Raw genomic sequence first — 24,986 nt, 5'->3', positions numbered from 1 at the left:
GTATGAGTTCCTAAAGCATTTGAGAGAATGAGAAAAGGCAGTGTGATGAGTTCGAAGCCATGGAACTATAGAGAGAGGAGGACAGCCAGGTATCTTTGACAATAACCGGGGCTGGTGTACTCAGGAGCATCTTCTTGGAAGAACAAAATTATAGCCCTTTGAGGACAAAATGACAGGAAAAAAATCATTTTAAACCAAAAGAAGCAGGTGCTAGTCAAAGTCCTACACCTTGAGAGTAGATGTTCCACTTCTGCTTGATCGAATCACTACTTCAGAGGGGGCCCACACCAGGTACTTAAAGAGAATCTTTTCAGATACAGCCAGCCAAGCAAAGGTTTCTATGGAGACAAGTAGTTTTAAGTCACATGTGTATATCAGTGTAACTCGACGTATCTTTCTCTCATCCACAGTGCCTCGTAGGTTAAGCACTTGATCTACATTACTGGGGTTTCCTGAGTGTGACTGTAAGATTCTAGAGGAAAAGAGAGGTGACAAGTGGTTGTAAATTGAGTGACTGCTTTTTTAATCGGTCCTGGAGTCTACATGATTCGACATACTATCCAGACACTAGATGACTGAACAGAGTATACACGTTCAGATGACACTGAATCAGTTGGTTGTTCAACTCAAATTTCAGATAAAACTCAGTCAACTTAAAAAGTTAGAGAAACGCCACTGGTCCTAGAAAGAGTAACCTGTAGTGTGAATCCCAGATTCGCTACTTACAGCCATGTGACCAAGGCCATCTTCAAACTTTCAATTTCTTACCTCGTGGGTCTGTGTCAAGCTCAAAAGTGAGGTAATAAATGTAACAGCACACTGTAAGTTTTTTATTAGATACCATCGACTCAAGGTGATACTCAGGGCCCACAACATCTTAGCAGCTCCCCAAATCTGCTTCTCCTTCAATTCCTTACTCTTAGTGCAGGGCTCTCAAAACCCGTATGCCTGCAGGGTAGTGCTGCTGGCCTGTGCAAGTCAGCTTGTGTGCATTGCAGGGGTCCATTGTAAAGCTGCAGGGCTTTATGTCCAGTCTAGAGAGAGCCACTCAGCCACCACTGTGTGCCAGGCCCCGAACCTTGTCTCCGCAGAGCCTTGTGCAATGTGCTGGACACAAAATAGACGCACAATGAGAGGCCTGACAGGACAGCACCCCCTTCTCCAAGGCCATATGACCCAGTGGCCACTGAGTCCGCACCTCCAGGGCTGGGGCAGCCTGCCCACTGCTGTTGAGACTGGCCCTCACCTTGTCTCAAACCCTTGAGATAAACTCTCATCTCTAACTGTTGGGTGTTCAATTGAAGGATTTCATGCAACCCAAGACTTTCAGTTTGAAAACTGGAGTGATAGATCACCCTATATATGGCCATCTTAAATTCTATCTCCTTTAAAACTAATGTCCCAGTCTCTACAGTAGGAGTTAAAGATTATTTTCTCTCTTCCTTATATGGCCACAGCTTTCTGATTACACCTCAGTCTTAGCCCTTCTCAGGTATTAGAATTCTCTCCCCAGTGTTTCTGTTTCCTTCATCAGATTTGTATCATCTCACAGTTTGAGGTCCTCATCTCCTCTGTGGTATCTAGCTGATGCTTCTCAGGGATGTACTTAAAGAAAGAATACTTTTCTTGACCTGAAGAAATAAGTCACTCAGATACAAAATGAGTAAAGACTGACCCTGGGTCTCATAATGGACTAAATAAATAGCCTTTTAGGAGAGAACATGTGATTCTCCAATGAGTCAACAGGAGGAGAACAGGAAATAGGTTGAGATTTCAGCAAAAGAGAATTCCATGTATCAAAAAGCAGCCTTTGATCAGAAGGATGATGGGGAAAGAAAACAAAGTGAGTACAGCTTGCAAAAGATCATGAAGTCACCACTCTCAGAAGCGTTCAGTGTTGTCCCACCATCCATGTGTCTCAGTTTAAGATGAAGATTTTCCTGAAGTCAGGGCTGGAGGAAGTAATGGTGGAGGCTTGGTTCAGGCAGGCATCTCCTGAAACCCAGTGGACCAGGATGAATAGCTGCGCTATTTCCAACAGAAGTGCCATACCTATTTTTCTTTTTAACCAAGGTAAGATGGACTAGCTTATTCCTGTCTAAATTGTGATTGTTGAGGTTTAGAAGTCAGGACTGTGACAGTATGAAGCTAACTAGCCATATTATATTATAGTTGAACACTTTTCCCCACAAAGGATTTATCGAATACTCAGTGAATCACCATTTGCCATGGTCTTCAGTGAGGAACCACAGCTCCGAAATCCTTCCTCCACCATGTAGACTGACCATCTGCTCACAGTGCTTGCAGATTCCCTTCCAGGGTTCATAAAGTCTCCCCGTGTTCTTGCATGTCTCTGAAAATGCCCTGGGCAACTCCTCTTCCCTGCGACCAAGCGGCCACAACAGCTGTGGGATTCACCAGGCCTTGTCTCGGCTCCATTTCTGGCAGCAGGCAGCAACCGCCAAGCCGCTCTCCAGAAAAGCCGGCGAATTGTAAACCCATTAAGGCTTAACTCCTCGGGGACAACAAAGAGCGCTGCTGCCTTTGAATGTGTGCTCTGTGTGGGATCACAGGGGCCTCCGGCACCTGGGCCTGTCCTTAGGGCCGGGGCTATCTGTAGGGAAAGTTACAAGCTGCTGAGGGAATATTTTCACAGGTTTTTCCGAACAAAGGGTTCTTTCTTCAAACCCTGTGCAACTCTTTCCTGATTGTTAATTAACCAAACCTTGTGAAAAACAGGCCATTTCTGTAAACAGAAGTTGTGCGTGTGTGTGCGCGCGCGCACGCGCACGTCTGTGTGGTGTGGTTGATTGTTTTGTGTTTTCTGACACGTGACGTGAAGCTCTGTTTTGAGATTGCCAGGATGGTAAGGGGACTGTCGCAAGGCATTTCGCCCTTCCTAGGAATATTCGCTGTGTGCGCTTAGTCGTGCTGCTGTCCTCCAGTGTTGAGTCCGTGTTGTGTGCTTTTTGCCTGAAGTGGCCCTCTCTCCCCTGAAGCCAACGGCCTGTTTCGCTGTCTCTCGGTGTTCTCACCATCGCTCATCTGTCTTCCTCTGTTTGCTTCCTTGGAGTCACTGTTTAGGAAGCCCCTGCCTGGCCCATCTGTCTTAAATCACTGCTTTGTTTACTTTCCCAGACGCTTTCCCACCCAGGAACCTGCCCTCTGTTTTGTCGCATGCCTTTTGTATGTGGTGTGTGTTTGAAGATCTGAAAGCCCTCTTTCCTCAGAAGCCCCTACAGGGCCCTGGCAGTCATTATAATGGCTGATTTCACTGCTCGGTGCCTGTGGCCACCTAGTCAGAGCTGACCAGGGCTTGCTGACCTTCTGGAACTGTTGGCGAAGACTTCCAAACCCTACCTCTTTTAACTCTGCTTTCCCAATTCTGTATTAGGAGTTTTGTAAGTTTCACAATTCATTATCCTGGAGGTTTTGAAAGAGGGTTACATTTTGTTTATTTTATCCACCACTAAGGTGCTCATTGTTGAGATTATCTATCAATTCCATCTTTGTCTTACTGATGCTTGATCAATACTTCTGGTGTTAAATCTAGCCTTTTTGGTTATGATTGTGTTCAGGGAAAGAAGCTCTTCACAGGCCTCTAGTGGACATGCCATGGAACTGCAGAAATCTTGTATTCAAATATGTGAATCTGGTGTAACCTATGGGCTTCCCTGGTGTCTTAGACCATAAAGAATCCGCCTGCAATCCCAAAACATGATCTTCATCAGATTTTTAATTTAATAGTATAGTAGTCCGTTTGAAGGCATAGAAGATAAGAAAAATGGTGAAATCAAATTCTTGGGTGATTTTAACCACAGGGTATCATCAAGTTGTCAGTTGCTGCCTAATAGCAAGTGGATTGAGTTTCTTTGTCTATTTAGTCTCTGTAACAGCAGCTGAATTTCAACTTCAAATAATAATTTTAAATCAACTGTACTCTAAATTCATTTTTTATCAAGAATTTGAAATCTGACATTTTAAGTTTAATAATTTGTGTTTCATCTCAAAAGAGTTGAAAATAACATGCCTCCATAAAGACACAAGTGGGAAGTAATATTGTCCAGAGGCAACCCCCCACCTTCTCCAAAGACCAGAATCCACCCAGGTTTTCTCTCAGCCTTCAGTGATTTTCCATGAGCCTCACTCTTACATTCCCCTTGCCAGAAGTACCTCCTCCCTTCCACCACCGCCTGGTGAAATTCTTCATACCCTTACAAACCCAAGTTAAATCCTATCTTTTATCTCTAATTCCCCTCCCCACCCCCACAGAAGGGAATTAAAACTCCTCCATGCTCGTCAGTTTTACTATCTATCGCATGTTCAGCTGTACATTCCGTTGTTATTTTAAGTTAACTTGCAAAGCATCTGTAAGTTTATGCTGCTGGGACTTGAACTCCCCATCAGTTAATACAGTGTTGTATTCTGAAAGTTTCTCATCATCACTCTGTCTGCTGTCGCTAGCACAGTTCCTGCACTGAGTAAAGATTGTCAGCTCGTGAGCTGTTCCTTGCAGTGCTTTTCCTGGATAAAACTGGTAGTTGGAGAAGTATGCCACGTTTGTCCTTGGTACCTCTGTTTGCATCCAGCATCTGACCTCCCTTCTTGCTCCCCCTCCACAGTCACTTCCAACTTGAAGTGAATTTCTTGTTTTTAAAATATTTATTTATTCCTTTGGTTGCGTCTGGTCTTAGATGCAGGCAGGTGGGATTTTCACCGCGTCATCCTTCCGTTTGGCCTATAGACTCACTCTCTAGGTGGGGCACACAGACTCCAGAGCACTCAGGCCCAGAGGTTGCTGCGTACGGGCTCAGTTGCTCTGAGGCTTGTGGGATCTTAGTTCCCTTACCAGGGATCAAACCCACGTCTCCTGGATTTCAAGACAGTTTCTCAACCTCTAGGCCACAACGGAATTCCCTTAAAGTGTATTTAAGGCCCTGGAGTACTTTATTCAGGGTATTAAAAGTGTGAACCTTATCCTGAACTTGAAATGAATCACTTTGCCCAGTGCCAAGCAATTCTTCTGGTGAGAGAGTGGTTTTGGGGAATGGAATCCTTAGCTCCAGATATGTGGTCACGACTGTCTCTTCTCCCTGAGAATTAGACTAGCTTCATTCGTTTGGAAGAGGGCATTCATACTGCCTTTGGGGTTAAACTTGCAAAATATTTTCAAGATATTGACATGGAATGTAGTTCTGGAACAAATTAGCCTTGTGTTAATCTGTATAGAGCCGAACCACTGGGGATCATATTTGAGTTGTGTGTGAGGACAGTGAGATCCTTTTGAGTCCATCACTGCAAGGTCCGTCAGACCTTGAACTAAGACAGAAAGGACTGGGGATGAAACTTTTGAGAGGATGACTCTCTGGGTATGTATCTGCTGAGGGACAACTTGAGATTTCACATCGGAGGCTTGAGCAAAACTCACAGGTAGTGGATGAGACTGACTACGAGCAACTGATCACTGAGGTGTTGTTGAGGTATTTTATGTGTGTGTGCTAAGTCGCTTCAGTCGTGTCTGACTCTTTGCAACCCTGGACACTGTAGCCTACCAGTCTCCTCTGTCCTTGGGATTCTCCAGACAAGAATTCTTCCCAACCCAGGAATCGACCCCTGTCTCTGGTGTCTCCTGCAGGAATCAAATCTGCCACCCTTGCATCTTCTACATTTACAAGTGAGTTCTTTACTACTAGGCCCACCTGGGAAGCCCCCGTAAAGCTATTAAAGTGGAATGGCGTTTGCTTTCTTTTTTTTTTAATTTTTGTTTTTTTATTTTTTCAAAAACAATTTTAGGAATCTTTACTTAAAAACAACCTTATCTTAAAATGGAGTAACTTTGGTTTTACGAGCAGCAAGCAAAGTACAGAAGCAAAAATGCATTACAGGAGCATTAAGTTCTACATTAGGTCATAGCGTCTAATATGAAATCACACCCATAATATCATTTTTCAGGATATCTGGGAAATAGTTATTTCCCAGGATGTCTGAACCATAGCTACTCTATTTTGACTTTTAATTGTAAAAAAAAAATTTTTTTTTAATAGCCAAAGCAGATTTCACCATTAATGACGTCAGTGTTTCTCTCAGTATGAGAAGATGCAAGAATTGGAACTCCTAAATCCTTTTCCTGAAAAGATCTAACTATCTGAAGGCCTGTTCTGCCAGTTTTGTTTTGTTTTGTTTTGTTTTCAGAGCACAGAGTGCCTCATTCCTGATTTTCACCTTGAACTTCTTTCAGGGGGTGTTGAAGGTCAGCAGCTTGCAATGGTCATGATGTAATCTTTGTAGAGGCAGCTGGCAAGTACCAACTTCCAGTCAGCAGGGTCCCTTCATAGCCACATATCTGACCATGTGACACCATTTCATGGCCATTGTGTCCCATGGTGCTGGGAAGGCTCATTCCCAGGTCTAGGGAAGTGATGGGCCACTCAGTGTGCTAAAATTGGACCAGGCCTTGCAAGTAGCAAAAGTCTCTGGACCACTGTCTTACTAGCCTCCTGGTCCAGGAAAATATTTCCTCTTGTTGCTTTTTCCCGTACCCAGAGTCACATTATTACAATTATTGATCTCATATGGAACTGTCAGTTCAGCATTATTGAAAGAGCCAAATTAGTTTGTTTTTGTTTATTCTTTGGAGCTGGGATTCTTAATCTAGAGACCTCTTATCTCTTTAAAACTTCAGAAATTATGAGAAAAAATTATATACCTATGCCATGCCTTTAATGGAACTTTCTTGAAACCTAAAAAAGGTTAAAAATTACTATTTCAAGATATGAAAGGTAGTATTTTTTATAGTATGAACCAGAGTAATAGACTTTATCTAAACATTACCTGGAATAGTCTGAGTATTCAGTCAGTCAATTCAGTCACTCAGTCATGTCCGACTCGTTGCGACCCCATGGACTGCAGCACTCCAGGCTTCCCTGCCCATCACCAACTCCCAGAGCTTGCTCAAACTCATGTCTATCAAGTCAGCGATGCCATCCAGCCATCTCATCCTCTTCCTGCCTTCAGTCTTTCCCAACATCAGGATCTTTTCCATTGAGTCAGTTCTTCACATCAGGTGGCCATAGAATTGGAGCTTCAGCTTCAGCATCAGTCCTTCCAATGAATATTCAGGACTGATTCCCTTTAGGATTGACTGGTTTGATCTCCTTGCAGTCCAAGGGACTCTCAAGAGTCTCCTCCAACACCACAGTTCAAAAGCATCAATTATTCAATGTGTATTCAATTATTCAAATGTGTTACATTTACACATATTTTCCAATTGTTTCTTTACTAAATTCTTTTAATTGGATAATAGAATTAAATTTGAAAACTACTATCTAAATGTTCTACCGCTTTTTGGCAATAGCCAGGCAGTAGCCTTTTAATATACTTTCTGTACTTTTATGAGGCAAACGTGAAGGAATTGGAGTGGATAGTTGAGTTGAAAGAATGATTTGTTTTTAAAAGAATGAAAAAGCACAAATAAAATTAATCTCTAAGAATAAATTATTTGGAACTTGAGCAAGTCATAGGGAACAAGTGTTACTTCAGTTATGTGGTTTTTCTAAATTTGTAATCAAATATTACCACTAGTCATAGAAAGATAAAGGAAAGAGTAAGATTAAACTGTAGATCTAAATATTCACAAATATAAATTACCTTGGTAAAATGAATCTAGAAGGAAGACGTGTACTGATATAAAGGGATTTTATTTTCATTAAGGAGAAGATTTAAGAGAAGAGCACAAGGCAATATCTTATAAAACAAAAATATATCAAAGATACTTATGCTTGAGGAAATGAAAATGCTAAGTGTTTAATAATCTCTAAGCTAACAATACAGTGACTCTTCATTTATGCAAAATTCAGTATGTGGCAGCATCATTTATATGGAAAAGACCTATAAACTAAGTAATGAAAAACCACTGTCCTTGCAGAACCAAGGTTAAAACTGTATTAACCCTATAGTGCATTGTCTGAACTATTGTCCTCAGATAACTCTTTTAATAACTTTTTCCCCAGACTCTCAAAACTGCCAATAAATGCTGGGTAATCTAGGACAAGTTGGATGACTTCCACCAAAGTTTTTCTTTTTTAGTTGACTATCAGCTCTTATCTAAATTAATCTGTGATCTCTTTTCAGAAATGAAATTCTGTAGTAATCTCCAAATGGAAAATGGGATTCCTAACCCTTTTCTCTCCTTGAAAGTCATTGTATTTACCAATCGTTTAATTTATCACTGTTTTACGGACCAGTGATCAACACGAAATTAATTCAGTCTCAGTGAGAGTCAACCTGGGAACAAATAAGAATTATAGTAGTTAGACTGAGAGCCGTGTTTCTTCAGGTCACCAGTGCCTTCCCTCTGCCACATTAGTCAGTGCCAAAGAGGAATCTTATGGTTGAAATCTTATTTCAAACAGCAGAGGAATAAGGGCTTTACCATATACATGTTATATGCCTAGAGTATATATCATATTCCTTCTTCATCCTTAGCATAGAGAACTATGAAAAAAAGGAAACATAGAAGCACAATAGAAATAAATATGCTGCAGGGAAAGGCAGCAGAAAGTATTTCTGGAAGCGTTCTGTATCTGCTAGTTATATATTAGCCTCATTTATGAATGCTTGTAAGTTTTTTTATTAATGAAACATAATTTGTCAATAATTTTTCATTTATAATATGAATTAATTTGAAAGAACATAATACATACCTTCTAGCATCAAATACATGTGTGATGATGCAGGAATGTTAAATGAATCAAGCTGTTCTGAAGGAGTTCACAGTTTAATGGGAGGACATCCCCCATATGGACAAGCAGTGGTGAATACTCTAAAAGCATGACAAGGACGTGGGGACGGGGCCAGCTTCATGGACACACCGCCCTGCAGTTTATGACAGAGCCCCATGTTAGAAGGGCTCAGCCTTGGTTTAATGTTATGCTGTTGCCATCTTGAGATTATTAATAATTTTTTTAACTTAGTAAAATACACATAGCATTTACCATCATAACCTCTTTTTAGTGTATTAAGTGAATGTTAAATTTTGCAGATATATGTTTTCTTGCCTGGAGAATCCCAGGGACGGGGGAGCCTGGTGGGCTTCCATCTATGGGGTCACACAGAGTCGGACACGACTGAAGTGATTTAGCAGCAGCAGCACCACCAAATTCAGAAATTTTTAATTATTTTATTCAATAAAATAAGGAAATATTGGTTATGGAAAAATGCATTGATTTAAATAAACACTGAGTTCAGTAATGTTTCAGTACATTCACACTGTTATGCAACCATCATTCATCTCCTGACCTCCTTTCATCTTGCAGACCTGAAACTCTGCACGCAATAAGTAACAACTCCCCATCTCTCCCTCCCCCCAGCACCTGGCAACCACCATTCTACTTTCTGTCTCTATGAATTTGACGACTCTAGGTACCTCAGATGGAGAAGGAAATGGCACCCCGCTTCAGTACTCTTGCCTGGAAAATCCCATGGACGGAGGAGCCTGGTAGGCTGCAGTCCATGGGGTCATGAAGAGTCGGACACGACTGAGCGACTTCTCTTTCACTTTTCACTTTCATGCATTGGAGAAGGAAATGGCAACCCACTCCAGTGTTCTTGCCTGGAGAATCCCAGGGCCGGGGGAGCCTGGTGGGCTGCCATCTATGGGGTCACACAGAGTCGGACACGACTGAGCGACTTCACTTTCACTTTCACTTAGCAGGTACCTCAAATGAGCTGAATCATGCAGTATTTGTCATTTTGTAACTGGCTTATTTCACTTAGCATAATGTCTTCAAGGCTCTGTTGTAACACATGTCAGGATATCCTTCCTTCTTAAAGCCGAACAATACTTAACTGTACGCATATACCACACTGTGTTTATCCACTGATTCACTGATGAGTGCTTGGCTTGATTCCACCTTTTGACTACTGTGAATAATGCTGTCCAAGCTTTGCCATTAAGTAAACACTCAGTAGGGGCTAAAGGTAAAGAATTCTCCTGACAGTGCTGGAGATGCAAGAGACGTAGGTTTGATCCTTGGGTCGGGAAGATCCTCTAGAGAAGGAAATAGCAATTTGGACACTCAATAAATGTTGCTATCCCTTGTCTTTCTTTTTAGAAATAATCAGTAGCTCCCTTGCTACTCTGAGAGCTTCCTGATGGAAAGGAAAGTATCTTATCTTTTCTGGGCAATTACCAGAATAATTTCTGGGCTGGTAATCTTTAAATAAACCTGCATTAAAAAATTAATATTAAATCTTGAAATTTTTTTATTGAGGGATAGTTGATTTACAATATTGTGTTAGTTTCAGGTATTTAGCAAAGTGTTTCAGTTACACACATAGACATATATATAGTTTTTCAGTTACTTTTCCATTATAGATTATTACAAGATATGAAATATAGTTGCTTGTTCTGCATAGTAAATCCTTGCTGTTTGTCTGTTTTATATATAGTAATGTGTATCAATTAATCCCAAACTCCTAATTTATCTCTCCTCCTCCTCTTCCTTTTTGGTAACCATGAGATTGTTTTCTATGAATCGTTTCTGTTTTGTAAATGAATACATGTATATTATTTTTTAGATTCCACATATAAGTGAAATCATATAATATTTGTCTTTGACTTATTTGGTTACTTCTAGGTCCATCCATGTTGCTGCAAATGGGAATATTTCATACTTTTTAATGGCTGAGTAATATTCCATCACTTTATTTATATATCTACACACACACACACCCCCCCCACATCTTCTTTATCCATTCATCTGTTGATGGGCTCTTAGATTGCTTCCATGTCTTGGCTAATGTAAACAGTGCTGCTATGAAAATTAGGGTACATGTATCATCTTTTTGAATTAGAGTTTTCTTCAAATATATACCCAGGAGTGGGATTGCTGGATCATACGGTAGCTCTGCTTTTAGTTTTTTGAGGTGCCTCCTTACTGTTTTTCAGAGTGGATGCACTAATTTGCATTCCTATCTATAGGATAGAGGGATCCCTCTTCTCCACGTGGCCTCCAGCATTTTCAAAAAATATTTGCTTATTTGACACGCCGGATCTTTGTTGTGTCACGTAAGATGTTTCATTGCAGCATGCTGACTCTTTAATTGTGACTTCCAGGCTCAGTAGTTGCAGCGAGTGGACTCCAGAGCATGGAGACTTCAGTATCTGTGGCACACCGGGCTTAGTTGCTCTGCAGCATGTGGGATCTTAGTTCCCCAAGCAGGGATTAAACCCACGTCCCCTGCATTGCAAGGCGGATTCTTAACCAGTGGACCACCAGGGAAGTTCTTCGAACACTTATTATTTGTAGACTTTTTGATGATGTTCATTCTGACTGGTGTGAGGTGATACCTAATTATAGTTTTGATTTGCATTTCTCTAATAATTAGTGATGTTAAGCACCTTTTCATGTGCCTGTTGGCTATCTGTATATCTTCTTTTGAGAAATGTCTATTTAGGTCTTCTGGCCATTGTTGATTGGGTTATTTGTTTTTGTTTTTTTTTATATTGAGTTATGTGAGTTGTTTGTATATTTTGAAAGTTAAGCTCTGGTTGGTCACATCTTTTGCAAATATTTTCTCCCAGTCCGTAGGTTGTCTTTTTATTTTGGTTTATAGTTTTTTTTGTTGTTTTGTTTTATTTTGTTTTCTTGCTGTGCAAAAGCTTATAAGTTTGTGAAAATATTTTTAACAAAGTGTTTCTCATTTAGGACTCAGTGGCATTCTTCCCAGCTGGGGCTGCACTGCCCTCTTTTGCTTGCTTTCTCTCTTTCTCTCTCAGATTTTCCCTTGAATCTTCCTATTTTGAAAGAGCTGCCTGATGAGACACTATCACTCAGCACAGCAGTGAGTGAAGAAGACCTGAGGGACAGCTTTTGCTGTCACTTGGGTGGCTCTATAGGCCCTACATCCCTTGCAGAAGTCCCTGTATCCTCTGAGCAGCCACATGGCTTCTTGTCCAGAAAACAAGTGATTCTTGCTCTTCCCATTGCCCAGCCTGCCAAGTGACACATTTGGCAGGAGCAGGCTGGATCGGAGAGAGCTTTTGAAGGCACCACAGAGAAGATAGTGACAGATAGAGTGATAAATGGGTAGATAGTGGCATCACCGACTCTGTGAACATGAGTTTGAGCATGCTCTGGAAGTTGGTGATGGACAGGAAAGCCTGGCTTGCTGCAGTCCATGGGGTCGCAAAGAGCTGGACATGACTGAGCAACTGAACTGAACTGAAATGATAGAAAGTAGAAGGCTCAATTTCTAAGAGTGGGAAGGTCTCCAGTTGATCCGCACCTCTGCAGATGCTTTGTCACTACTATTTGCACATGTCACCAAAAACAGTGAGCTAGGCGGGGAGTTGGGGGGCATCTTTTCAAATCTCTTGTCTTGTGAGCTATGATGGATGGCTGCTCAGCAGCTGTCATTTCCAACTCTTTGCGACTCTGTGAACTGTAGCCCGCCAGGCTCCTCTGTCCGTGGGATTTCTCAAGCAAGAATACTGGAGCAGGTTGCCGTTTCCTTCTCCAGGGGATTTTCCTGACCTAGGGATCAAACCCACATCTCTGACATCTCCTGCATTAGCAAGTAGATTCTTTACCACTGGGCCACCTGGATGGCATCTAGTCAAATATTACTGACCATGTTCTTCATCCCAAGAAGCTATCTGCTCCATCTCTGTTTTTGGAAAGGCCTGCATTTAGACACTTTAGGGAAATGGTATTCTGCATTCCTTTGAAGACACCTAGAAAGTGAGATATCTCTGTTTCCCACAGTTGTTCAGTCATATCTAACCCATGAAGTAGCCACATCTCCAAGTGATGAACACAATAACAACAATATAAGTCGCTCAGTCATGTCCAACTCTTTGTGACCCCATGGACTGTAGCCCATCAGGCTCCTCTGTCCATGGGGATTCTCCAGGCAAGAATACTGGAGTGGGTTGCCATGCCCTCCTCCAGGGGATTTTCCCAAGCCAGGGATCAAACCCAGGTCTCCCATATTGCAGGCAGATTCTTTACCATCTGAGCCACCAGGGAAGCCCAAGTGATGAAACTGACATCAAATATGAGGACTGTTATCATGTTCAAGCATCATGGTTCCAAACTCCGACTTTTCCAAGGTCAACAGAATAGAGCATTACTGGGTTTAGTGTATATATATATATATATATTTTAAATCATGATATATTACAAAGTGGATGGGTCACAGGTTACCTCAAGGTCACTGTATAGAAAGTTCTCTGAGAATTGAAATAGAAGATGGACCTTTACTGGTTCTGTTTTATAGAAGTTATGCTAATATTAGCCTTGTGGGATTAAGATGGGCTGGGAAGAATGAACACCATGGCCCAGACTTGGGCACTTGAGCGCAAATATGTCTGCTGATGAGCACACAGTCTTTTATGGAAGAGTCTTTCAGTGAAAACAAGATTTCACCAGTGAGAGACTAGCAGGCTCAGCTCTAGGTATCCATTTTCCCCCCAATACTAATTTTATTTATGAATTCTTTGATGCACTCACTTCTGAGTTGGGTGAAACATTTTCTTGTTCTCTAAATAGAACAATGTTTTGTGTGCCTTAGGAGAAAAACTGCAGTTAACATTTAATGCTTCCAAGGGATTTGAACAAGGCTTAGTTTCCCTGGAAAGCAGTTACTTTCCTGATTATTATACACATTTGTTCGTATGAGTTCAGTAGCACCTGAAACCCTTAACAGTAAAGGTCACTTTAAAACTCAAAATATGTGTGGTATTCTAAAGTGCATCCTAGCTGTTTTAAAAATACAAACAATGTTCAGCACTGCGAATGGTCTTAGCAAGGGGAGGGTGTGTGTGTGTGTTTATGGTGATGGAAAAGAAAATCTGGGATTTATTAGAAGCTAAGGTTTTTAATAAGTTCTGAAGTCATTGATGGTTGTAGCTGGCTGAGGTAGTTATCACTTGGTGCTGATGTTCCTGGATTGGGACTATTGGGACCATTATAGTAGAGTAGCTAATCTTTTGTGGCCAGTACTGCTTGCCTGTGTTGATAAGTATGATTAACAACTTTAAAAGCCAAATACATTAGCAAATGCCTTATAGCTGCCAGGAATGCTCATGGCCACCCACGCATCACAGCAAAATGAGGAACCAGTTCAGGATACGAGTACGCCTGAGCCTTTTAGATAAGTAGGCCTCCAAGTTGGTTCTGGAGTTGGTTTCAATCGAATCATGTAGAGTGCTTATTAGAAAGCAGTCATATATTAGCAAAAAAGTGCAGGATGTACTTTTGGTTTGTAAGGCTGTAAAAAGATGCTGCTCATGATAGTTTCAGAATCTACTTAGGTCTGCTTTTGTTCTGAAATTTCAAAGTTAACTTTAAAAGAGCAATCCAAGATTCTTTTTTTTTTTTTTGAAATTTCATTGCATTATAATACACATGTATTAAAGATTCCATAATCCAATTTTTGATGGTAACCCTGAATAAAAGTCAGAACTCTGGGCTGCATACAAATTGAGCAAGGCAATGACTGGTGACATACCCTTCAAAGCAGTATGATCAGCCTGACCCCATCATGTGACGGGAGGCTTTGTTCCTCCAAACTGGGCTCCCTGGTTGTCACCATTAGCATCATAATTAAAGCGGGCCTCTGTGTTAAATCCAGGAATTGTGGATTTCTCCACCTAAAATCAAAGATAACACTGTTGAAAACATAAACCAGTATAATAAGGTTAAGGGTTACTTAACAGTAGGAGTGAAAGGAAAAGACAGGCATGGAATTAGGGTAGACAATCCTGAAGCACACTGGTGCCAGTTTCCAAGAGGCAGGTCCATTCTTGTGGAATCGGCCCGTGTACTATTTGTGAAGTTGGCGTTGCCCCAGCAGGTAGTTTATATTTTCTGCCCACCTGTTGACTTTCTCTGGTCTCAGCTGCTGGATGCCAGAACTCCACATACCTTCCTACCACATGAGTGCCAAAGTAGGTTCCATTCCTTGGCAACAGAAATCACAAGCCAGCTCTCCAGAGCCTCAGATTTGTCGGAGAGATGCTGCCAAGATGAATATTCTTTGTTTTTCTCATGGCTTATATTCTTCTGAGCCCACAGTTGTGAACACAATTATTCTTGCATGATTTTATTTTCTCCACTTTCAGTAGGACTTCTCAATGTACAGCTAACTTTTTATGGCAAGCTTTGCCTCTATTACTCTTTTTTTTTTCTCTATGTAATGTAAACCAGAAGTTTATAACTTTTGGAATTTTACAAGCATTGAAGTAGAAATCCCACACATACAGTGGAGCATCACACAGATAAGGCAGTGCTGACATTTTTAAACTGTACCTGATGTGGAATTAAGTTCTTACCATTTGAATTCCATGTACAGCTGTCATTGCTCCTTCAGTTCATTCAGAGCCCTCCTGCTGCCGATGTGCGTCAGACTTTTCTTATGTAATCTTTTCAGATAAAGAAAGTTAAGAAAAAAATCAGTCAGTAATCCAAGTGGTCAAGCCAGTTACCTTGATCTACTTCAAACTGAGAATATATTATAGTAGGTTGCCTCTACCTGAAAATATAACAGGCCTCGCAGAACTTTCCATGTTAAACAATATGTACTAACAACAAAGAGAAAATTTGTAATTTTGTAATGAAAAGTAACTTTTCACCAGAAAAATAAAAGGGATTAAATGTAGTAGAAATTATATGATAGTTTTGTGCTTTTTTAAACCTGTTTGTGTGTTAGTCGCTCAGCAGCATCCAACACTCGGGCACCCCATGGACTGTAGCCCTCCAGGCTCCTCTGTCCATGGAATTCTCCAGGCAAGAATACTGAAGTGGGTTGCCATTTCTTTCTCCAAACAGAGCTTTAGGGATGTTAAATGCTAGAAAAGGGATTTGGGGAGAGTTTGTTTTTAGAGCACAATATAAACTTGAGCTTGTTTGGTTTTCAACATTACCTGGAATGTTTGCTACTGAAATTGTGTTGGAGGCACACACAGTATCCTGAGAACATGAAAACCACAAGTTGCAACTTGAAAATGGGTTCCATGACCCCAGAGACTGTGGGTAGTCACAGAGCCCTCTTTGTGCACACCTGCTCCTGCCTGTGCCTGGCTGCAGGACCCCTGCAAACTAGTACATGTTGCTGCTTGCTTGTGCTCCGAAGGCACATGCACCCAAGCAACTCAGTATCCAAATCTGAAAGCTCAACATTTTCATTGCCATAAGTAAAAGAAACTCAACCATCAGTTCAGTTCAGTTCAGTCGCTCAGTCATGTCTGACTCTTTGCGACCCCATGAATCACAGCATGCCAGGCCTCCCTGTCCATCACCAACTCCCGGAGTTTACTCAAACTCATGTCTGTCGAGTCGGTGATGCCATCCAGCCATCTCATTCTCTGTTGTCTCTGTCTCCTCCCGCCCCCAATCACTCCCATAGAAGGTGGTATTTATTTTCTGCTTAAAATGAGGTAGAAAAAAGGCAAACAGACTCCAGATACCTGTGGGCATGCTAGAGAGAGAGTCTGTCACTTACAGCAAGTACAGGAACCAAATTCCACTCAATTAATTTTTTAAAATTATTGTATTTTTTTAAATTGGAGGATAATTACTTTACAATATTGTGCTGGTTTCTGCCATGTATCAACATGCATCAACCAAAGGCATACATATGTCCCCTCCCTCTTGAACCTCTGTCCCACTCCATCTCATACCTCTAGGTTCTCACAGAGCCCTGGTTTGAGTTCCCCGAGTCATAGAACAAATTTCAACTGGCTATCCATTTTCCGTTCCGTTCCGTCACTCAGTCGTGTCCGACTCTATGCGACCTCGTGGACTGTAGCCTACCAGGCTTCTCCGTCCATGGGATTCTCCAGGCAAGAATACTGGAGTGGGTTACCGTTTCCTTCTCCAGGGGATCTTCCCGACCCAGAGATCGAACCCGGGTCTCCCGCATTGGAAGCAGACGCTTTAACCTCTGAGCCACCAGGGAAGCCCATTTTACATATGGTAATTGATATGTTGCCATGCCACTCTCTCAAGTCATCCCACCCTCCCCCACTGAGTTCACAAGTCTGTTCTCTATGTCCGCATCTCCACTGCTGCCCCGCAAACAGGCTCATCAGTACCATCTTTCTAGATTCCATATACATGTGTTAATATATGGTATTTGTTTTTCTCTTTCTGACTTACTTCATTCTGTATAACAGGCTTTAGGTTCATTTACCTCATTAGGACTGACTCAAATGTTATTTTTTATGGCTGAGTAATATTTCATTGTATATACATACCACAGTTCTTTATCCATTCATCCACTCGATTATTTTTTTTATTTATATGAGTTTTGTGTCGTCACTCATTCATCCACTGTTCTTCCATACTGTCCAGGGTTTAAAGTTATTGGAGAGAAACAGGACGGACAGACCTGACAAATGACCCATCTAGAAAAGTACAGGCATGTTTCTGACTCCATTCTAGAGCAGTGCGACTTTTTTGGTCTTGCGTCCCTGGTACCAGATTTTGATTAAATAGTCACTGGGATTCCATTGGGTTAAGCTAGTAGCTTTTACATTTGTTCATTTGAACATCTCTAAGACTGCTAAGTGAACAAAATGAGTCTTTGGATAATACATATAATATGATTATACTTATGTAAAGATAATTATCTAATGGTTGTGCAACATGGATTTATGTACATATATGTAGTAATGTGTGTGTATTTTACACATATAAAATATGTATATATACGTATTGTGTGTGTGTGTACTCAGTCATGGCTGTCTGTTTGTGACCCCATGGTCTGTAGCCCTCCAGGCCCCTCTATCCCTGGGATTTCCCAGGCAAGGATATTGGAGTGGGTTACCATTTTCCTCCTCCAGAGGGTCTTCCCAACCCAGTGATCAAACCCTCATCTCTTGCATCTCCTTTTACCATTGCACCACCTGGGAAGCCCATGTATATATTATATATACATAAAAAGTTATATGTGTATATTACATATATATATATATATATATATATATATATAAAATGTTCAGAAAATAGACACTAAGCTGTTCATAGTGATTAGCTCTAGGAAGGGAAGTAGAATTAGGAGTTGTGGATAAAAAGGGGACTTTTGTTTAAAATTTTACAATGAGCATTATTTGCTGTAATTAAAATATTGTAAAGAAAAATATAAGTTATATTTATCAGTTATTAGAATATATTATAGTCTTTGATTTTACTTTGTGAAGATAATAAAAATTTATTAATGGTGGATGAACCTATATACTACAAGATGAGAACTTATACTATAAGATTTCATACTTATATTCATAGCATAAAGCAAATAATGAGTAGTACATTTCTGATGTGTTTTTTCCTAGTTTCTTTTTGCTAAGAAATTGGTGGATTACTTAGAATTCCGTATCTAAAGCAAATATGACCAAAAGAAGCATCTTTGTCCTGGGCTCTTTAGTCAAGCAAACTTTGAACTTTTGCTGGTATTCTTAAATGCCTTATGGGTTCCAAGCTCTGTACCATCTTTATTAGTAAACAAAAATTATCAGATTGGTCCTGCACAACTCTTAGATTATTTTTTTGCCAGATAATAGTAGTCAAAGAAGAACTTTTGAGGCAAAAGAGGGTCCCAACTACTCTCTCCCAAAGTCACAACTGAGTCATATTGATAATCCAATGTAGGACCAAATTCTGTCAGATATATTGACTTTTATTAACAAGCAAACACACCCCTCCCAGTAAATCGATTAATGTAACCTGGGTACAAGTTTAAAGAAGTTCCAGCTCTTCTTCACTTTCCTTTTAGATGCTTCAACCATAGCCTTACATAAAAGACTCAAAAGAAGCTTGAGGCAAACACCCAGATTCCAAAAACAGATTGTCTCACCGTTATAGCCTGCATCAGGCAAGCAGAATCTTCTAGAAGTGATGGTTGTGGACGTGAACTAAGATTATCAAATTGATCATGCACAATTCTTAGGTCCTTTTTGGTAAACAAGGGTGGCCAAAGAAGCAAGTTTTGAATTAAAAAAGGATCAACTACTAGTCTTGACAAAATCTTACAACCAAATCATACTGATTACAGGTCTAGGCCTATTTAGGGCTTTAGACTGGGGCATTATTAACAGAGGTTCAGATCAAGGTCTTACTGTGTTTTTACACTGAAATACTTTGAACCAACATATATTTCTTGAACACTTTAATCCCACCAAGCATGCTAGTCAGGGTAACAATTTTCACCAATTGAAACCCATTTTTGACTCTCAGAATGCTACTTGGAGATTGTTGATGTGGAGATAGTTACAAAGGAGGAGTTGTAACGGCCAATTCTGAAGTTCAGGCTCCCTTGTCAGAAGGCCAGCTAAATTGTCTCAGACTCTGAATGCTTTATCTGATGCTGACAGCACCTGGGTTTTAACTTGACTGATGCTAAAGCTGAAACTGCAATACTTTGGCCACCTCATGCGACGAGTTGACTCACTGGAAAAGACTCTTATGCAGGGAAAGGTTGGGGGCGGGAGGAGAAGGGGACGACCGAGAATGAGATGGCTGGATGGCATCACCGACTCGATGGACATGAGTTTGAGTGAACTCCGGGAGTTGGTAATGGACAGGGAGGCCTGGCGTGCTGTGATTCATGGTGTCGCAGAGAGTTGGACACGACTGAGCGACTGAACTGAACTGAAACAACACACATGTATTAATAGCACCAACCCTATAAGCTCAAGTGTTTTAAAGTACATTACGGATGAGTACTGCAATTAGCTCTTCTTACAGAGGGTTCTGTTACTTGAATTGCAATTAATCAGAATCAGCCTTTTAAGTGTAGTCGTAATCACCTATATTTTTACTTTCTCCTTCTGGAATGATAGATAACACCTATTTAAAGCTTATACCTGCTCCATGCTCTTATACCAGCATTTCACATGTATTAACCCACTTAATCTTCACAGCACCCTTAAGAGTTGCATTACTGTTATCCATTTAACAAGGAGATATCTCAAGTCACTTGTCCATCCTCATGCTGCTTGTACCTGGAAGTTTCAAGATTGAAACCCAAGCATTTGGGACATGAAGTAATTTTTTTCACTGCATGAAAGACAGAACATACTCTAATTCATGAAGCCATACTGCCCTCACCAGCTGTGAAATCCTACTCTTAATTTGCTTTGCACAAATCCTTCACACAAGGCAAATTGTCCACACGTTCAGTTGGAAAGTCTCTTCCATTGATGTGCTGTGTTCCTCTGTCACATCCCCATTTCCTCAGTGTGTTTTCCTCTCAATACAGAGCTGATGAGAAATGTTTAATTGTCTGGCCTGGCTCTGTACACTGAAGAAAACAACATCCCCAAGGAGTCATATCCATTGCCTTTTGGATAAATGCCCTTCTACCAACACACAGCAGCCATAGACCCCCAGGGTTTGCTGTTAAAGTTCCACACCCCTCCTGTGAGGCTACACTTTACTTTTCCTATGTGATCACTAAAGATGTCCTATTGTTGAAAAGAAAGGAACTGATGATTGAAGTATTAGTGCCCAGCTAAAGAATTACAAAACTGAGGGCCAGCAGATCAGGCCTAATTATTATTGCTGTTCTTCCCACATGAACTTGCACTGTACTTACACTTGCGCTTGGAAATTCCTTGTGATATGTAGATGACTTCTTATGCCCAGAATTCTGATAAAAATGAGAAGCTTCAGATGTCATGCCCTTTACGATGCCACCTGGTTCGATCCTTAAAAGCGTTTTTGTCCCAAACACGGACAGTGTTCCTTTTCAAGTACTGATTTGCCTGGGACACATGGCTATTGGTCTTTTGACCATGAACATAGGCAGAGTTGGGTTAGACAGGTTTCTGGCGTCTTCCAGTTGATGGTTGTGGGCAGAACTCACACATACATGTGGCTAGGTCATACAGTGCCTAGGTTGGCTTGGTTCCGGGGAAGACAGGTGCCAGTCTGAAAGCAAAATCCAAATCCTGAGTCCCACCCAGTGCTCATTCCACTCCTCGGGATTTTTCTTTCTTTGCCGTAAATTCACTCCCTGCCTACAACTTCTCTTCTACACATGCTCCTTAACCACTGGCGGTCTGGTGCCTGTCACAGTACTTTGCCTCAGCTTCCCAGTGTGTGTGTGCATGCTCAGGCACTCAGTTACATCCAACTTTTTGCGACCCCATGGACTGCAGCCCATCAGGCTCCTCTGTCCATGGGGATTGTCCAAGCTAGAATACTGGAGTGGGTTGCCATGCCCTCCTCCAGGGGATCTTCCCAACCCAGGGATCAAACCCAGGTCTCCCACATTGCAGGTACCTTCTGAGCCACTAGGGAAGCCCAAGAGTACTGGAGTGGGTAGCCTATCCCTTCTCCAGGGGATCTTCCCAACCCAGCGATCGGACCGGGGTCTTCTGCCTTGCAGGTGGTGCCTCATGTATATTTTAGATGTCCGCATATAGAATTTCATTCTATGATGGTACCTTAATTTATTTGTAAGGTCCCTGTTGGTGGGCATTTAGGTAGTTTTCAGTCTTTGGTGATTACAAATAAAACTGAAATTAAAACTTAGGGGGGGTAGCGGTTGGTACATATGCCTGCAAATATCTCCAGAAAAAAAAATTTCTCAAGGTAGTATTTTTTTTTTTTTGGTCTCACTGTTCAACATTCAGGGACCTCATTTCTCCAGCCAGGGATCGAACCCATGCCCCCTGCACTGAGAGCATGGAGTCTTAACCACTGGACTTCCAGGGAAGTCCCTCAAGGTAGTGTTTTCTTTGACTTATCTACTTTGACTCTCTTAGCTGTGCAACTGCCTATAGAACCCTTCCTTTTTTACCCTCATCCTTAAAATTTGAGTCTTTGTGACCTGTCGCTTAAATTATTACAATAGCCTCCTAAGTGTTTCAGTCTGCCTACTCTGTCCTTTATGCATGTGTGCATGCTCAGTCGCTTCAGCCGTGTCTGACTGTTTGTGACTGTGTGGACTGTAGCCCACCAGGCTCCTCTGTCCATGAAATTCTCTGGGCAAGAATATGGATTGGGTTGCCGTGCCCTCCTCCAGGGGATCTTCCCAACCCAGTGACTGAACCTGCATCTCCCACACGGAAGGCAGATTCTTTACTGCTGAGCTACTGGAGAAGCCTCACTCTCTCCTTTATAATCAGTCGTAAAAAGGGTTTCTTGATTTCACTGCTCAGATTATGTTACACTCATGCTCAAAGATCTCCAAAGGCTCATGACTGCTGGTTGACCTTAGTATAAACTCACCACACCCCCTCCCAGCGATCAAGACCACACCTCAGCATGGTTCCTCCTTGCCTTGGGAGTCTCATACCCCCGTGATTCTCCCATATGTTCCCTGTGCTTCAGCAGAACCAGATGGTTCACTATTTCCGGAGCTTGCTTTGTCCCTGTTTCTGTGCCTTTGAGCTCATTCTTTTCTGCGGGAGAGTCCTCCTCTTTCAAGTGTCCTCCTTCATCTGTGCCCATGCAGATCCTCCCCAAACTTGAATGCTACCACCCCAGTCGTGTTTTCTGCTTCTCCCACCCCCCACTCTCCAAACGATGTGATCTCTCCCCCTTGAGCCCCAGCTGCACTCTCCCCTGCTGTTCTCATATCCTCTTTTGGGTTGTAATTCTTCATGTTGCCCGTGGTAAACCTGCTGCTGCAAGCATGTATCTGCTGCAAGCCTCGTAGAATGCCTTGCATATCATAGAAGTGCAAAAGGATTTATTAGGTTAAGTCTTCACACTCGGTAAATTCTCTTACCCCAAATTGATCTAATCTTTCAGCTTGTGGGAAAGAGATCATACACCTGAAGCCATTATGAAAGTAGGTTAAGTTTCCACTGCATTTGGTCAAGAACTCAAAAACACACTGGCAGTGGGAGGCAGGCCGAGTAGGAGTAGCAGCCTAACTCATCTGCCTTTCCTTGCCCCTGGTGGGTCCACAGCTGCCCCTGACACAGCCCACAAAGAGCAGAGTTCTGGATTTGGAAAGCTTACTTCTTGCCAGCGACAGCCAACAAGGACTTCCATCCCCTATTAGGAAGAATTTACTCTAACAATCCATGTACTTTCATTAAAGGGATATTTGTAAACATCCTGGTTCTTGACTCATGTCAGCAGATGGCATTCTCATGGGAAGAAATGAGGAAGGGGAGATGTTTAGGTTTGTGTGTAGAAGGCTGGATCAGATCAGGGGTCCACAAGCAAAGATCCTCTCTTTTGAGTGACCCAGAAAGCTGCTTTCCCCACAAATCCCAACCTCACATTTGACAGTCCTGGAAGGACACACATGGAGTCTCAGCCTTGAAGAACCTGATGTTCCAACGGCAAGCCTGGGTTTCTCACTATCATCTGCAATTCTTCGTTTACAGTGAGTGGCTCTTATCTAGTTCAATTTCTCACTTGTTCACATATTCAGTGAACACCAACTGTGTATGTCCCAGCTCTTAAGGGACTCAAAGACCGATGAGACGTGATGGTTCCCAGATTCTTTTGTGAAAATACAGAAGGACAACTAAGGTTTCAGACTTACTACTCAACCCCATTCTGACCTATGCTTAACCACATCTGCCCTCACTGTAGAGTTCAGATATTCAAAATCTGAGTTATTATTATCCTCAGCATGCACTTGGTAGCCTGAATGTTATTCCCAGAATCTTTTTATCTTTACCTTCCCTTACCACAGGCAGTGGTATTTTATTTGGTACCATCCTTTGCCAGATTCAATATTAAAAGTATTTAATATTCTCTCTCTTGTTGAAAAGAACAATACAAAAGTTGAAATAGTAACAATAGCATATTTTATCATCTTATTTTAATTTTGAAATCACCTGTCTGGTCTCTGGATCTTTACCCTGTGCCTTTTTTGTTTGGGTCCACTGTCCAAGAAACAAAGCTGTGACTTGAATCCAGGTCTTCTGACTGTGCGTCCTGGTGCAATCTTCAAATCCTTAGCCTTATTTTAGCAGCACTCATGAGGCTATTTGCAATAGACATTTAGCCTTTCTACCTGATAAGCTCTGATTACTGTTGACTGTGCTGAGTATATAAACCTGAAAGTGCACCCTATGCCCTAGTGATTCCAGAGCAGACTGGTGTTACATGGTCAGCTATACTTGGTAGAGCAGTCTTCGCTCTCTCTCGAACCTGAAATGCATCCCATGCCTTCTCTTGACTCACCAAGTTCATCGGTAGTATAAATACCAGCAGATCCTGTCTCTCAGGGGTTACAGTGTCATCTAAATGTGAATGGTGACCTCTATTTTAGGATAGAAAAGTGCAAGCACATCAATCTGATACTCTTTTATTTGGATTTTTTTTCCATTTTCTCCTTGGAATCAGTTTTCATAATTTTAACATGTTAAAAAATATTCGGTCACGTGCATACGTATGTGTGTGTGTTTCAGTCACAGGCATCTTCTTTTGAGACTCACTAGGCATGGAAAAACCTAAGCCTGGTGAAAATGCTCCCTCCTGCTCTGTAAAGTTTCAGGTCAGCTAACCATGGGGTTTGTTATATAACCTTTACACTAGGCACTGGCACGAAGGGACCTCAGGCAAAGATCACCCCTCTTGGTTTGTGACAGACTGGCAGCTTTTTCCTCTAGTATGTGCCATAGCTACAGAGCCAGATTGGAAGGAGAGGATTTATAGGAAATACAGCTGTGAGTTTTCGGGGTTTTTTTTCCTCTTAGAGCTGGAGGCGGGGCCATAACCAACCTCAAACCAGGCACACCATTGATCAGGCTAGAATGATGTGGAACACAGTCTCACAGACAACAGCTAAGCACAGGGGAAATATTAGCTGGCAGAGATAACGAAGAGGAAACACTCAGTGACAGACGCACCATCTGTCAGTTTCAGAGAAGCGATTTTCAAGAAGGCAGAAAATGAAGAGAGTGGTTTTGTTTCAAAGGTACAGCACAGCCTTAAGGACGTTTTAAACAAAGTGAGCCTGTATTTCATAGAAGAGGTCCTGGCGGTAGGTAAGACAGCAGTTACTTCCCA

The 24,986-nt window shown here is 41.7% G+C and overlaps 1 protein-coding gene across 7 annotated transcripts in view; it reads left to right on the top strand.

The window, feature by feature from the left end:
- The window catches only part of STARD13 (StAR related lipid transfer domain containing 13), a 525,698-nt gene that overhangs the window by 401,098 nt on the left and 99,614 nt on the right, over positions 1-24,986 (top strand). The window contains exon 1 of one of the 7 annotated variants that reach the window (XM_055426264.2): positions 19,675-24,894. The exons of the other annotated variants lie outside the window; for them this stretch is intronic. The gene's annotated coding sequence lies outside the window, so the exon portion shown is untranslated. Of the gene's footprint in view, positions 1-19,674; positions 24,895-24,986 lie in introns of those variants that run through there. 7 annotated transcript variants of the gene reach the window in all.

Source organism: Moschus berezovskii, chromosome 13 (assembly GCF_049115385.1).
Source record: "Moschus berezovskii isolate FMDL1 chromosome 13, NW_MosBer_1.0, whole genome shotgun sequence".
In the NCBI taxonomy this organism is placed as follows: Eukaryota; Metazoa; Chordata; class Mammalia; order Artiodactyla; family Moschidae; genus Moschus; species Moschus berezovskii.
This window is presented reverse-complemented; position numbering and strand designations above follow the sequence as displayed.